Source organism: Ciconia boyciana, chromosome 9, assembly GCF_034638445.1.
Source record: "Ciconia boyciana chromosome 9, ASM3463844v1, whole genome shotgun sequence".
Lineage (NCBI taxonomy): Eukaryota > Metazoa > Chordata > Aves > Ciconiiformes > Ciconiidae > Ciconia > Ciconia boyciana.
In genome coordinates this window covers 22,167,432-22,181,301 of record NC_132942.1, presented here as the reverse complement: position 1 = coordinate 22,181,301, position 13,870 = coordinate 22,167,432, and the positions used below count along the sequence as shown (strand labels likewise).

The 13,870-nt window shown below is 49.9% G+C and overlaps 1 long non-coding RNA gene across 1 annotated transcript; it reads left to right on the top strand.

Annotated features, from left to right (window-relative positions):
• Positions 1-5,048: 5,048 nt before the first annotated feature.
• On the top strand, positions 5,049-12,435 carry LOC140656464 (uncharacterized). Its single transcript, XR_012044090.1, has 3 exons — positions 5,049-6,543; positions 11,260-11,421; positions 11,820-12,435. It is a non-coding gene; the product is annotated as an uncharacterized lncRNA (long non-coding RNA).
• The last annotated feature ends 1,435 nt before the right edge of the window (positions 12,436-13,870 follow it).

Sequence of the window (13,870 nt, the reverse complement as noted above, 5' to 3'; positions counted from 1 at the left end):
ATGGCCAGGATGAGCTGGCATCCCCTGAAAGACTGGTGCTGTCTCTGCCTCTCGTGTCCTTTCCTTCACTCCTTGGTAGGGGTCTGCACACCTTCTTTGAGGGAGGGTCAGGGACAGACGAGGGCTAGTGGGAACCTTCTGCCTTCCTCAGGTCCCACCCCAGGGTGGAAAGCCAAGTGGTTTTCGCAGGGTCAGGTGAGCTGCTGAAGGGGCAGAGCTGGCTGAGCAGCAAAATGGCTGCAAGGAAAAGGTGAAACAGCAGTTGTTTATTTTCCCAGAGCTGCAGGGGACAGCAGCCAGAGGTGCCTGGCCAGCCAGTGTGGTGATTCAGGCGCTGGCAGAGGGGAGCCAGGGAGCTGCATGGCAGCTCTGTCTGGAGTAGGATAGCCATGGGGGACTGCTGAGTGCCTTTGATCTGGGTGCAGAGTCGAGCCGAGAAGCTCGCGGATGGTACTGGCAGGAGGGAGCTCCGTCTCCCTTGCCTTGGGGAGTAGGGTGTCCTCCTGTCTCCCAGGCTAATTGCCCCAAGGCACCAGGAGGAGTTATCATCTCTCATTTTCCTGGTGTTCCCTTTTCAGAGGGGAGAGGTACCTGCTTTCTCCTGTGTCAGAGCAGGCAGATGCTCCTAGTCTGGGGTGTGGATAAGGCTGTGAACCCCAACAGTGAATTGCCCCCTTGCAGGGCACATGCCAGAGTTGTGGCTTCTCTCCCCACTTGCTTTGCCAGAGGCTTCCTCAGGTGGCACTTGCCCATGTGCAGTGCCTTTCTCCACACAGTGCCCTGTGGCCAGGCTGTGCTATGGAGCCAAGGGAAGCCCGAGGGTGCCAGAGGTGCCTGGCCTGGAGCCCTGCAGGAAGGAGCCCATTTCTGCCCCCGGAGCAATGCCAGGCTGGTGCAATGGGCTGCTAGCTCCTTTTTCTTAGTTGTGACAGCAGAGGAGAGAGAAATCACTGGGCAAGAAGTGAAGCAGTCGCCTGTCTCTTGGCAGCTCTCAGCCCCAGTGCCCAATGGTTTCTGTGTTTCTTGCATTAAGCTGCCTTCCAAGAAGACTTGCACAGCTCCTGGAAGAGCAAGACTGAGCTCCTAGGCCTGTGCTCAGTCTTGCTCTTCCTGAGGTAGGCGATGTGTCCCATGAGCTTGACCTTTCTCCAGAAGGCTGGACCCTCAAGTGGACAGGGACCTCTGGGCACCCTGCAGCCCTCCCGGCTGAGCACAGATTCAAGCAGGACACCTGCTGCTCTACCCGGTGCTAGTGGACCTCATGCTGATGCTGTTTGGCAGTCATCAGGAGAAGAATTTGGTTGGATCCCCTGAGACAAAAACACTTGGTTGACTGTAAACAAGCCTATTTACGCAGATGCTCCTCTGCCTGGCAGGCAGCTTGGAGAATGTGGGAGCTTTGGTCCAGAAGAATTTATAGCTTGTAACTCCTAAGCTACTCGTTATGCAATCATCTACATGAGAACAACAAAGGCATCTCATTATCGGCTGTTCACAGCAACTGGCCATGGTGGCAAACAAAGCCCTTTTGGAGGACATTAAGAATTGGTCCCTAAGTACGATTTGACAGAGTGAGGGATAGCGGGATGAGAGTTTGAAGCCAGCCTTCAGGTATTGCAACACTGGCCTGTTGCCTAGTCCTTCAGTAGCCCAGCCAGGTGGCCTGCCCCACACCTGGGAGGCGGCATCCACTGGACCCCAGTCTCTGTCTTTTCCAGGGGGATAAAGCTGTTCTTTGAACCATGCTCCAGTGTCTTCCCTGGGCAGAAGCCACAGCTGTCCTTCAAGGAGAAGGAAGACCTGAAGCGTGCATTGACCATGCTGATAGACGGAGGTATGGGCCAGCTCTACAGTCCTCCTGCAAGAGATGAGAGGGGGGGCCATCACTGATGGGAGGTAGATGTGATACCACCCTTTAAAGGTCCATCAGTTTCTGGGCCTGGAGGAAGAGAAGAGCCAACTTGGTTTCTCATTTGAAGCTTCAGCAAGAAGAAAAGGGTTTGTGACAAGGGGGTTGTCTAAGGGCAGCAGAGTCGCTTGTCATTCACAAGGTGATGGGCTTGATACCTACCAGCCCTGAGGTGATGGAGAGGCCTAGTTCATGATTGCAGAAGTCCTATGCACCTGTGGAATAATTGCTGGAGGTGACTTAGAAATTAAACTTATATTCACACTTTTAGGTAAGGCACAGCATTGAAGAAGCTTCCCGGGTGGAGTGTGGCTGACATGCAAGGAATCCATTCCACAGAAGTTCCCTAGGCCTTCAACCTTAGATGTCGGCAACGCCAGTGAAAGTTGGTGTGTTGGCTCTAAGAGGAACTGCTTGGAGGGTGGAGCGGTGTGGAGATACCACGGCCAGGCTCTGTGATAATATGGGAACTTGAAGGTATCATGGAACTGATAAGCTGCATATTTGCTACCCTGGGCCAACAGTCTGTCCTCTCTTTGACAAAATGCTGTCCTTTTGGTGAACTTTGCTCATTATAACTTTGTTATAATGCCAAAATGCACCTCCATCCCAAAAGCTACCTGCCTCCAAGGTGCGACCACCCCTCACTGAGCTTGCACTTTGAATTTTCCTAGTTTATACCTTTAAAAGAGAAGCGAGAAAAACTTTACACCAATCCTAACAAAGGTTTGTATGACTAGAGTCACTCAAGCTCCACCTGAAAGGTAAAAATAGTATAAAATAGCTTAAGAGAGAGAGAATGTCAGGGAAGATACCATCACATACCACTCTGACTTCTGGGATCAGTCGACACGCTGAGCCTCTCTTCCCCCCCCATTGGGATGCCTTTGGGTAAGATTCAAACACTTGGTTATACCAAGTGCCTCCCTGGGAAACTTAGGAACCTCTATAGAGTCGCTTTATATCTTTTAATGCATTTGTAGCTGGCAGTGTTACCCATACTCTTGGTATTTGCACGTGCTTTGCAGACAGTCAATTTATCACCGTAGTCCAAAAGAACCTGTGTATCTGTTGCTTTAATAAACTGCACTCTTCATTAATCTAGCCGTGATAGTTCTTATTGAACGTGACCAGACTCTTTAAGTGTGGCTGTGGTAGTTCATGGAACGCGACTAGACTGAAGGTGTATCACGTTATTTGTGCATCCATAATCGTGATAGTTCAGTACACTGAACACGACTGGACTTAAAACGCTGCAAAATTACTTTAACGCTGTTGCCTTAATCAACTTTGCAAAGCTGCTTCAGTGAAAGCCCTTGAGAGGGCTCTGACAAGCAAACGTTGACTCTGATGGGTGGCTACATATACCGTCCTTAGAAAATAAACCATTGACCAAGTCTGAGACTAAGACTGGACTTAGCTGCACCTAGACTCCTCTCTGAGAAGGAGTTTAGAAAGCAAGGGAGTCCTTCTGAACCTTGTGACTCAACGGGAGGGTTTCCCCCCTCCAGCCACACCTCAGACTCCTATTCGTAACGCGACAGTAACTTTTAACGCAACAGCACCCGACATAGGTGCTGTGACAAGGAAGAGTCAGACATGAGGTGGAGAGAAGTCCTCCGTTCCTCATCTGCAAGTGACCTCCAACGGGCAGCATTAAGAAATGTATTGTAACAGGGAAATTTTTAAAAGTATCTAATTTTATTTATTAATTATTTAACGTTTGCCTTCCTCTCTTTCAGAGCTGGTTCGGGGATGTTTTCTGGACATCGTCATGGCCCTGGGAGCTGGTGGGATTCCTTCCTGTCCAGCTGAGACCTGGCTAGGGCTTGAAAACCTGGGATGCCTGCTCTCCGTGGCATAGCTGGAGACTAACAGCTCAAGGATGTTGTCCCATAACTTGTCTCGGTGTCTTGGGATTTTGCTGAAGGGGTGTTTAATTTAAAACCTCTTGGGCCATAAGCCAGACCTTTACCATGGAGACAACATCTCTTTACTTTTCCCTGCAAGATGCCATGGGAAAAACTCTATAAAGATACTGGGTCTCTTGATACTCTGGTTTCCCAGAGTGCAAAAGAGGCTGCAAGGTCCACTCTGGCATGGTGTCAGCAAGGAAATAGCTTAACTTTTATGAGGCAATTCCTTGGAGGGGGATGGAGTACAAGAGGGTGGCATTTGCTGGGCTGACTCTTGGTGTAAGAGAGTGGGGCATTTTTGTGGCCCAGTCCTAGAGGGGTGACGGCAGCTACCCCAGCACCTCGGGTATGTTTGGATCAGACGTGGGCTCCAAGAACGTCTGCTGGTTCTATGCTTTTAGATCAGCAAGTCCCAGCTGGGGCTGTGCAGGCCCTGCAGTGGATGGGACAGGGAGAAGAGTTGACTCAATCAGGCCAGGAGGAGGAGAAAACCACAGTAAATCCATGGCTCCCCCAAATCCTGCTGCTGGGGAGAGCAGGGATCACCTAGAACCATTGAGAAATGCACCTGGCACAGTGAGAAGTCCTTCTCCCTCCTCAGGGACCATTAGGGTGGTTTCAACCTCTCACAGTATGTCTAGCTAGAGGGGCTGGTTTGTGTTTATGGTGTAAACTGATAATATTGCTTATGAGAATATTTTGGGAACTCATTAAAAAGACAATTATAGACCAGCCCTGGCATGATTGAGATAAAGTGGTGTCTAAGTGTGCAGGAAGCATGAACATCCTCTCAATAATTATATAAAATTAATTGTTTTACAGCTGCTCTGCAAATAGCATGTGGTACAGGTGGGAAGACGCAGTGCTCTGATCCTGCAAGGTTTGCATGGAGCAGGTAAGAGACTGTGGAACAGGTAAGACCCAGTTTGTGTTAGAGAGGAAAAGGGTTTACAAAACAGGAGCATTTGCAAGCTGGCTTTGCCAGAGAGTTGTGGGATAGTCTGCAGCCAGCACAGCAGCCACAGCCCTTGTTCTGCTGAAATCAGTGCTGGGGGCTGGAAAGGGAAGGGGCTCCAGCACATACGAGGGAGACATTGTTCTGCACTGGGGGGTAAGGTGAGGTGGGAGAGAGGGTTATTTCTGCATCTCAATGAGAAATGCCCGACAACAAATGGCTTCATAAAATAGCTGCTTTAATAAGATAGAATAAAAAGAAGGATATATAATAGCTTGAAGGACCAAAAAGGAGGAACTTCTCTCCAGGGATGGGATATGTGCAGCACTGTGGGAATATCCATCCTGGGTCCATCTGATGCTGCACGAACACAGGGTGCCCTGCATCTGAAGGGATATAAGATTTACTCGCATTTGATCTTTCTCTTTTTACTCTGCCTCATTAAAACAGCTATTTTATCAAGTCATTTGCTGTCGGGCCTTTCTCACTGAGACAGGAGAGAGCCTGCCCCACCTTCCCCTGGCCCAGCCCAGACCTGCCTTGGGAAGAAGCAGGGAGCATCCCCGAGGAAGGAGGTGTGTGAGGGGCTTGGCAGGGGGGTTTGTGAAGGACTGTACCCCGCAGGTTGGGGCCATGGCTCCCTGCGCACTCTGGCTCCTGCTGGCTCTCCAGCTGTCCCCAGCCTGGGGAAGTGGGAGGGATGTGCCGGAGCCCTGCTCTGGAGGGGGTCTGGGAGCCTCAGGTCCTCACTGCTTGCCCACATGGAGAAGTCATGACTCCTGCTAGGGGAACAGGTAGGGATTAAGTGCTCTGTGTTGTGTCACAGGCAGCCAGCATCTCCCCCCACAGTTCCGGGTTGAGAGGTAGCCTTGCCAGACTGGTTAGAGCTCATATATCCCTAAGTCACAGGGTCCTAGAAGGGCTAGTGGGATGGGAGCCCTGGGATACTCCTGGCCAGTGCCTGCTTGCACCATGACTGTTACCAGCACTAGGTCAGGATGACCATGGCCTCGTTGGGCTTAGCCTCGTTAACCCCCAATGATGGAGGACCCCTGCCCCCATGCTGTGCTCTCTCCTAGGAATACACCACCTCCTAGGAAAGAAAAATCATCTGGATGATCTAAGCATCCCAAACTGCACTATGGGACCATTGGCCCTTGTGACATGCCCCACCAAGGAGAGTTTGGCTCTGTTGCCTTTGTACCTGCCCTCCGGGTAGTTTTTGGCCACCATTACTTCAGCTCTTAGACTCCTCTCAGCCAGACTAAATGAGACCACCTCCCTTCATCCCTCCTCTTAGTCCCTGTGCCCCCAACCCAAAGAGCATGTATGTGTGATCCCTTATTAACACCATTTCATGAGAGGACAGAGCAGGCAGTAACAGTATCCCCTGGGCCAGGTAAGTGGTGGTGATGTCTGTACCCCATCACTCCTGTAGTGAGCAGACTCCCACTGAAGCCTCTATCTTGGCAGAGCTGGCCTGGCAGCCTTCCCAGACGATGAATTTTGGATGAGGAAATACAAATTGTTGTCCCTGACTTTGCAGGGTTAATCTCAGTGCAGACGCTTGTGGTGCTGCTGCCTGTGTCCTCAGCTGCAGCCAGGATGTGCACGGTAAAGGGCTGAGGAGGGAGCTACAGACCGGGAAAGACACGTGGCCATCACTCCATGGATACATTGGGGAAAGTCGTGAAGGGCCTGTGGAGGGAGGATCCGGCACACACATGTGCATGCCCATGGATCACACAAGTGAGATGCAGCAGGTGAGCTGCCTTGCTCTATTTGTAACCTCCCACTGCTGTTGAACAGACTTTGCAGGGAGGAGAGGGAGCTGAAAATGGAGCTGAAAATTGAAACTTGAGGCTCACATGCTTGGAGGGGCTTAGGAGCCTGATTCATCCCATCACTCCCCAGGGAAGCAGGAGCTCATGTGCCTCCTGGGCCCTGTGTTTTGCTCTCAAGCTCAGCACAGAGTGAGACTTCCACACTCCACCTTGGAGCAAAAATAATTTGCATTAATTTATTGAGAAAAGGAGACATAAGGACACAAACTGCGAAGTACAGGATTACAGTGTGATATGAAGCAAGGAAAGAAAGAGGGAGGAGAAGGAAAAACAACTTGGTCTTTATTTTTTAATTTGAATTCCTTTAACTGGCTGAAGGAGTGCTGGGTGAGAACAGTGGCAGTGTCATGGTGTGCCCCTGTGGGTAGGATCCAGCCTCCCTACCTGGGCATCACAGCAGGGAGGTTGCATTCAGGACCTTACTACCTAAAAGCTTGATGCCCTTGGTGGGCTGGTGGTTCTAGCCTGGCCCCCCAGCAGGTGCAAGACAATAGGCTGGTGTGCAGGCAGCCACTGAAACCTGTCCTGCAGGGAGGAGATGTGGCTGGGGAGCTAACAGAGGAGCCGACCAAAAATTCATAGGGCAGGGAGAGAGTCCAAGGACCTGTCTGCGCTAAGGGATGTGGGATCACTTAGATTTGCAAGATTTACACATCCATGGGCATGAGTAAAAATGCCAGGGTGATGCTTAAGGAAAAAGCAGAGGCAACAGATAACTAAGCCAGGGCAGACATGCTTGCAGCAGCTGTCTCAGGACAGAGGCTTCATCCCCACACCCACCTCCTTGACATTGCATCAACTGAATTGAACTCCAGGCTGCAAGAGCAGAGCTTGCATGTGGCATGTTGGGGAGGACCCAAGACGTCTGGCAGCCCTCCTCCTGCAATGGCTCGGCTCCTTCCGTGCAGTCACAGCCTGTGCCAAGGCCCAGGCTGTGGGTGTTGTCCTGCCTGGGTGTTGTCTTCAGTGGGTGTAGGATCTTCCCGGGAAAGTGCATGCCAATGAGTCATGAGGGGAACATTTAGGTCCCATCTCCAGGTTTTCCTGTGCCTTACATGCAGCAGCCTGTGCACAGCTCACCCCCCTCCGGATCCCAGCCCTCCTTGCAAAGGGCAAGATAGCAAGGCGAGGGATGAAGCTACAGCACCCCTTCAATCCTCCTGGCTTCCTGCCAAAACTGCTAATTAAACAGCCAGTTTCATCAAGTGATTTTTCTGACGTGAAAACTTTTCCATAAGGAACTGGTCCCAAATCCACCAACTCATTTCACATTTATTTTAAATCTAAGCTTTATATTGTGTAATTTCCTCCAGGGCTTGATTTTCTTCTCAGTAAAAGCACTGTTGTTCTGGTTTGTGAGACCTATATTTAATCTCGCTGTAAGGTCTCTGCACCTCTCAGTACAGGGCTTAGATGCTGCCACCTCAGCTCCTGGGCTTTCCTATTTATTTGAATCCATTAAACAGGTTACCACTTCTGTCATATCGAGGGCATTCTCCAGCCATGGGGTGCCTGCAAGCATTAACTTGTTGCTGCAGAAATGGTCTCCTGAATCTCAGAAGTCATTCGGAGAAGGTCTCTTGTCTAAACAGTGGCACACAATATTCAAACAGGGAATCAAAGGCAAAGCTAGACAAGGAGCCTTGTCTGTCTCTATTAATGTGGTGGCACCTCAAGTCCTCCTTCTCTGTGTTTCCTACACATGTAATAAGGTATATACCCACTCAGCATATTTTTACATCAAAATACACAAAACAGGCAAAAGTGTGAGGGGGAAACATTTTCCTGAGTCTGCAGACAGCCCTCAGCACTCAGTCAGAGGATCTGAGCAGCCCAGTTCACCTCAATGACACATATATTTTGCAATGCAGAAAGCTGTTCATGGAAACGCTTTCATGGAAACGCTTTCATCAGTTTTTCACTGGATGCACATACACCGCCAGTTTCAAACTTGCTGACATTGCCCCATGGCCATCAGCTTCATTTTTTGCACCCCTTAGCCAGCACCCCAATCTCTGCAATGTGCTGCCCATACAAAGCTCTGAGGTGTCCTGAAGGGGGGAGGAGAGGTGCTGAATATGGGCATTTAAAACATGAAACCTCTGCGCTAACTGGATCAACTGCCACCTTGAATTCATGAGAAGCCTCCCTCGTCATGCTTGGCTGATGCTGTAGCACAGAGTTTCTGCTCTGTTGTGAGATGCAGTTGCCATGAAGAATTTGGGGTGTCATTATGAGCTTAAAGTGCAATATTAAAGGAAGTTGCCACCCATGCTGGGCCTGGCTGCTCCCATGTCAGCGTCACAGGTGGCCCTTTGTGCACATTGTTGTGTCTCTGACAGGAGCTTGGTGTGAAAGGTTTTTCACCAGTGTTGTGATACACTGCTTGTTGGTCAAAAAATGGGGGTTTCAGGTTGAGCAAAACCCACCTGTATTCCCCCCCCAGTTGATGTTGTTATTTTTCAATGAAAAATTGGGGTGCAGGTAGAGGTGCTCCAAGCAGAACTACTGGGGCTGTACATGGAGAGTTTCTCTTGTCGATACACGGTGCTGCTTCAGAGAGAGGGTTCCCTGCTGTCACAGATCCCTCCAGGCTGCTTCGTCTGCTTTCACAGCAAAAATTTAAACAAGTGGTGTTTGAAATGCCACCTCCAAAAGCAGGGGCTGAACTGGTTTTGAATCCATGAGAACAATCTTGCAGCAGATGACCTGGAAACCCCTCACCTAAGCTAAAGCTTAGGACAAACTTTATCACTGTGATGGCACCCATTTCTCAGTTTTGCCTCCATGCCCTCTAGAGATGCATTGTTCACTCTCTAGACAAGCAGCATTGTTAGAGAAGGCAAAACTGTATCGATGCTTTTATGACCAGCACTGTTTTTTACCTTTGCAATGGTATATCATGTCATGGGTTTGTCTGGCAATAGCTGATTGCTTCAACTGTTGCATTTTTCATTGTGATTTGGAGATGTTGCTCTTAATTTTTCTTCTTTACAATACTTCTTTATAGTTCTTTCAAATAGAGGCTCTCCTGGCTCAGGATATGCATGTAGCAACACATAATTGGTATGGACTTTATCGAAGAAGGGAACTGGAGGGGCATGGACATATCTGATGCACTGGCACAACTGTAATAGTTACAGTTTAATACACAGGGGGGTGTAAGGAGGTTATGCAGAGAGAAGGGAAGAGAGAGAGAAAAATCAGAGTGGCTGACAGAGAAATCCAGTGTCGGGGGAGAGTCTCTGGGATGGAGGGGTCTCTCACTGGTAGCCTGGAGATTTGGGTCTGCAGTGCCCAGGAGGTGAAGATACACTCTCATGCAGGGAGCATTGCCCCCGCTGGTGCCATTTTGCACCCATGTGTCATCTTTCTGGTGACACATCACAGTGCCTGGCCAACACTGTTGTTCTGGGGGACAAGAAGTGTTGCCTTGCTGATCATCACCTTTCTGCTGGTGTCCGCATCTGCCATTCTCATAAAAGGAGTCCTCTGGCCCTGGGCAGGGTGGGCAGGGATGACAGTGCAATTGCTCTTCAGTGGCAGGCTCCCCTCTGTCTCTACCCTGAGTGGTGTGAAATCCTCCCAAAGCTGGAGCTGCTGATAAATGTATTGGATGCAGATGTACGTATCTAAGAAACAGAGTGTGTGAGAGGCACAGTGAGCCAAGGCTGTATAGGCATGCCATCAGAATGATCAACATGCAAAATTTGGGTACTAAGGCATGGACTGAAACATCTGATTGGAAGGCTGGGAGGAAAAAGGGAAGGATGAATTGATTATATTTTGTTTTCATTCATCATTCCTGCTCGTGTGGGTGGACAAGGAGTGAATGAGTTTCTTGGGGAGGGCAGCAAATAAAAGGCTCAACATTTCCTCGAAAGATGAGTGGCTTTTTTTCTTCCTTGCGCCTAGGTTAATATGCCACAGAGGGGCTGGAGGGAACTGTAATAGCTTCTCTGCTATGTGAAAGAAACCACTTGGCTCTTGATTTTTCTTCCCTTCAGTTGCCATGTGCCAAGACACAAAAGGTTTTTCAGGATGGGTTTCATCCTTCTAGTAAAGTACTGGTTTGTCTCCCAATAGCAAATATGATCTCTTTCTTTTCTTTGTACTGTTGAGCATCTCACAGAAAGACAGTAGGACAATGCTCTCACAGCTCAGGGAAGGAGGGGTAGCTGGATCAGGCCTCCAAGCCATGATGGTCTCTTTCTGGGAGAGGCAGCACTGGTGCCTACAGCTATATCCCTCAGTTCTGCCTTCCCCTGCTGGCACTGGTCCGGAAGGTGGCATTAGTAGGCAGGAGACACAGTGGGGCATGGGTAAGCCGAGGAAAGCACTGAGACCATGACAGCATTGCTGGTGGAGGACTTCTGAGGTGGGTCTTGGTTTCCTTTGCTGGAGCCATGCTGCTTGCTGGAGCCTTTGACAGGCCAGTGGAACAGGAGAATTCGGAGGTCTCTCTCAATCCCAGTACTTACCTACCTGGAAGGACTGCCAGGTATAGTTTATTTTGACCATGCTCTTGCTTAGACAATCTCCAGATTGGAGTCTCAAATTGGGTGCTGGGCTTTGCTTTTTCTGTATAATTTCTGAGTTCATTGTTTATCACCTGCCTTTCTTGTTTCACCCAAGACTGTGGCAGTGTCTCCCTGGTGCCAGGAGTCTGGTGTGTGCTGGTGAAGGGCTGGCTCCTGCCCTGCGTGGCAGGTACTGATGCTCTCCATGGGCTACGTACCACTGTTGCTGGACAGCTCCAAGCTGAACAAGCCAAATCCTTGCAGAGGAGACATTGAGGTGGGAAAAAAAATGCCTGCACTGGATTTGTTTGTGTTCGGGCATGTTTCTAAGCCTTTGTAAAATACCTGACTGTTGCAGGGAAGAAATGTCCCACAGGGAAGGAAAATAATGTTCTCTTGGCTGGGGTATGGGTGGGTGTCTCCTGAGCCTGCCATCTTCACACCAGCAGGGCTCCAGGGTCACTGCAGGGGACCAGGATAGAGCTGGTGCTGGGGAGGGCTGAGGGAGATGGAGGGACATGCTTTGAATGCACGCATGCCTCTGAGGCTCACCCAAAGCAGGGAAGAGCTTAGCACAATCCCATGCTGGATAACACCAGCCCATCCAGAATGCCGTGGGGTGGAAAGGCAGATGCTCTGTTCCTCATTATACCAAAAGGCCCATTTCTTTGACAGGACTTACCCACATTGGATCTGCAGGAACGTGTCTTCAACTAACGTGGAGGAGGCTGAGGATCTACAACCTGTGGAAGATGCTGAAGATGTGCAACCCACCTGCCTGTGCTGTTGGGGGTCAATGTCTCTCCTCACAGAAGAGCTGCAGGGTTTCCTGAGGTGGGGAGGGACACTGGGACACTGCCCTTTGTGGCATCTGTCACCAGGCAGGGGTCTTTATGCCAGGAGCTCCCTGGGCAGAGGGAGAGAAAGACCTGAGAAGTGCTTTGTTTTGCAGGCATCTCTGGGAAATTGCAGGAGCAAAATTAAGAGGTGAATGAAAAACCAGCCCCCACAGCAGCTGTCTGAGGGGTAAAGGCCTCTGACAGTGCTGCTGAGATCTTGGGGAGCTCCAGGCAGGGTGGAATCGGGGCTGAGCTCAGATGCTCCCTCTCCCTTTCAGGGTGGCAAAGAAGATGGGTTTTTGCAGCAGAGAGGTAGGGGAGTGACGGGCTTTGGAGAAATTAAAGCAGCCAGGGGATGAAACACTTGTTTTCTGAAATAATGGCTCTTCATGAGGGATCCTGACTTGTGCCTGAATGCAGAATGAACTGACTTTTCTGGTTGACAAAGGGAAAATATGGAAGATGAAGAAATAAAATCCTAGAAGGAAAGAGGTATGGATGGGTCAGAGACACGAACATTCAAGAACAGCTGCATTGAGATGGTTTGGTGCAGAAAGGTTGATGACAAACACAAAACCTCTTTACTGAAAGGTGCAGTAGATTTTGCAGAAGAGAGAAGCTGGGAAGTATTTAAATTTGCCACAGTTTTGACCATCCTAAAACAGGGTGAAAATTTGAAAATACGTGTCAGCCTTGAGACTAAGCAAGGATGATGTCAGCTAACAACCATGGTGACAAAACTGGAGAAAACTCTCTCTGAGACAGAAAGAGTAGCAGAAGAGGCCCCAAAGATGCGGTGGCTGGTGATGCAGACACAGCAAAATGGGGATAGCATTCCCTACCTTGAGGAGCAGACATGGGAGCTGCAGAAAATGCATCTAGAAGCAAAGGATGAGATTTAAAAAGTACTATTTGGCAAACTGGCTTTGGAGCCCAAAGTTTTTTGTCCATCTCCCCATGCAGATAAAAGCAATGCAAGTCCCTGACCTACAACAATGCACAACTGTTGAGCCCCAGCGTACTTGCTTTTCTGAGCTCTTTCTAGAAAGTTTTGAAAAGAGCATTGTGGCCAGGAGGCCACATGGGGATGCATGGTACAGCCCAGAAGCAGAGAAGGACCCTGCACAGATCACTGCCTAAGCCACCAGGCAATGGAAAGCCTGGGGGAAGATGTTAGAAAAGGATGTGACGCAGTATCATCAGTCCATGGGCAGGCTAGAAGTAAGCCATCACTCTAACTGTGCACTTTCCTATCAGCAAAACCACACCACCTCCTGCCTGGCTTTGCTGTCCTCAGTGGATAATAGCCAGCCTTGTCCCTGCACACTTTGGGCCATCTCCCTGTGCATCCCCAGCATCCCTCTAGAAGAAATGCCCTCCAGCCCTGGGGGACGAATTAGGTCCCTCCTTTGGGACCTGTAGTGAACTCAAGTGTGACTTGCAGGTGAGGATCAGCCATCTGATACCAGCACATTGAGGGAGTCTTTTGGCTCCTTGCTAGTCTTCACCCTAATAAACAGAACCTCTCATAGAGCCCACAACACCCACTGTATGGCCAGGGTGCAGCAAGCAGTGTGAGGGAAGAGATCCCCCCTCTGTGTGGCATTTGGAAATCCCAGCTGGAGGTTGGGTTGAAACTGGGACTTCCCAGCACTAGAAAGACATTGACAGCCTGGAATGAGAGTAGCAGAGGTCAGGGGCTGGAGATCAGGAGGTACGAGTAGAGTCTCAGGAAGCTGGCTTTGTTCAGCCTGGAGAAGAGGAGATCTTGGTGCTGCCGGCAGCCACCTGGGAGTGGTGGTAGAGGGGCAGAGCCTCTCAGATGCGGTGGGGACAAGAGACAACAGGCACAAGCTGGAGCACAGGGAATTTCCATTAGATATAAGG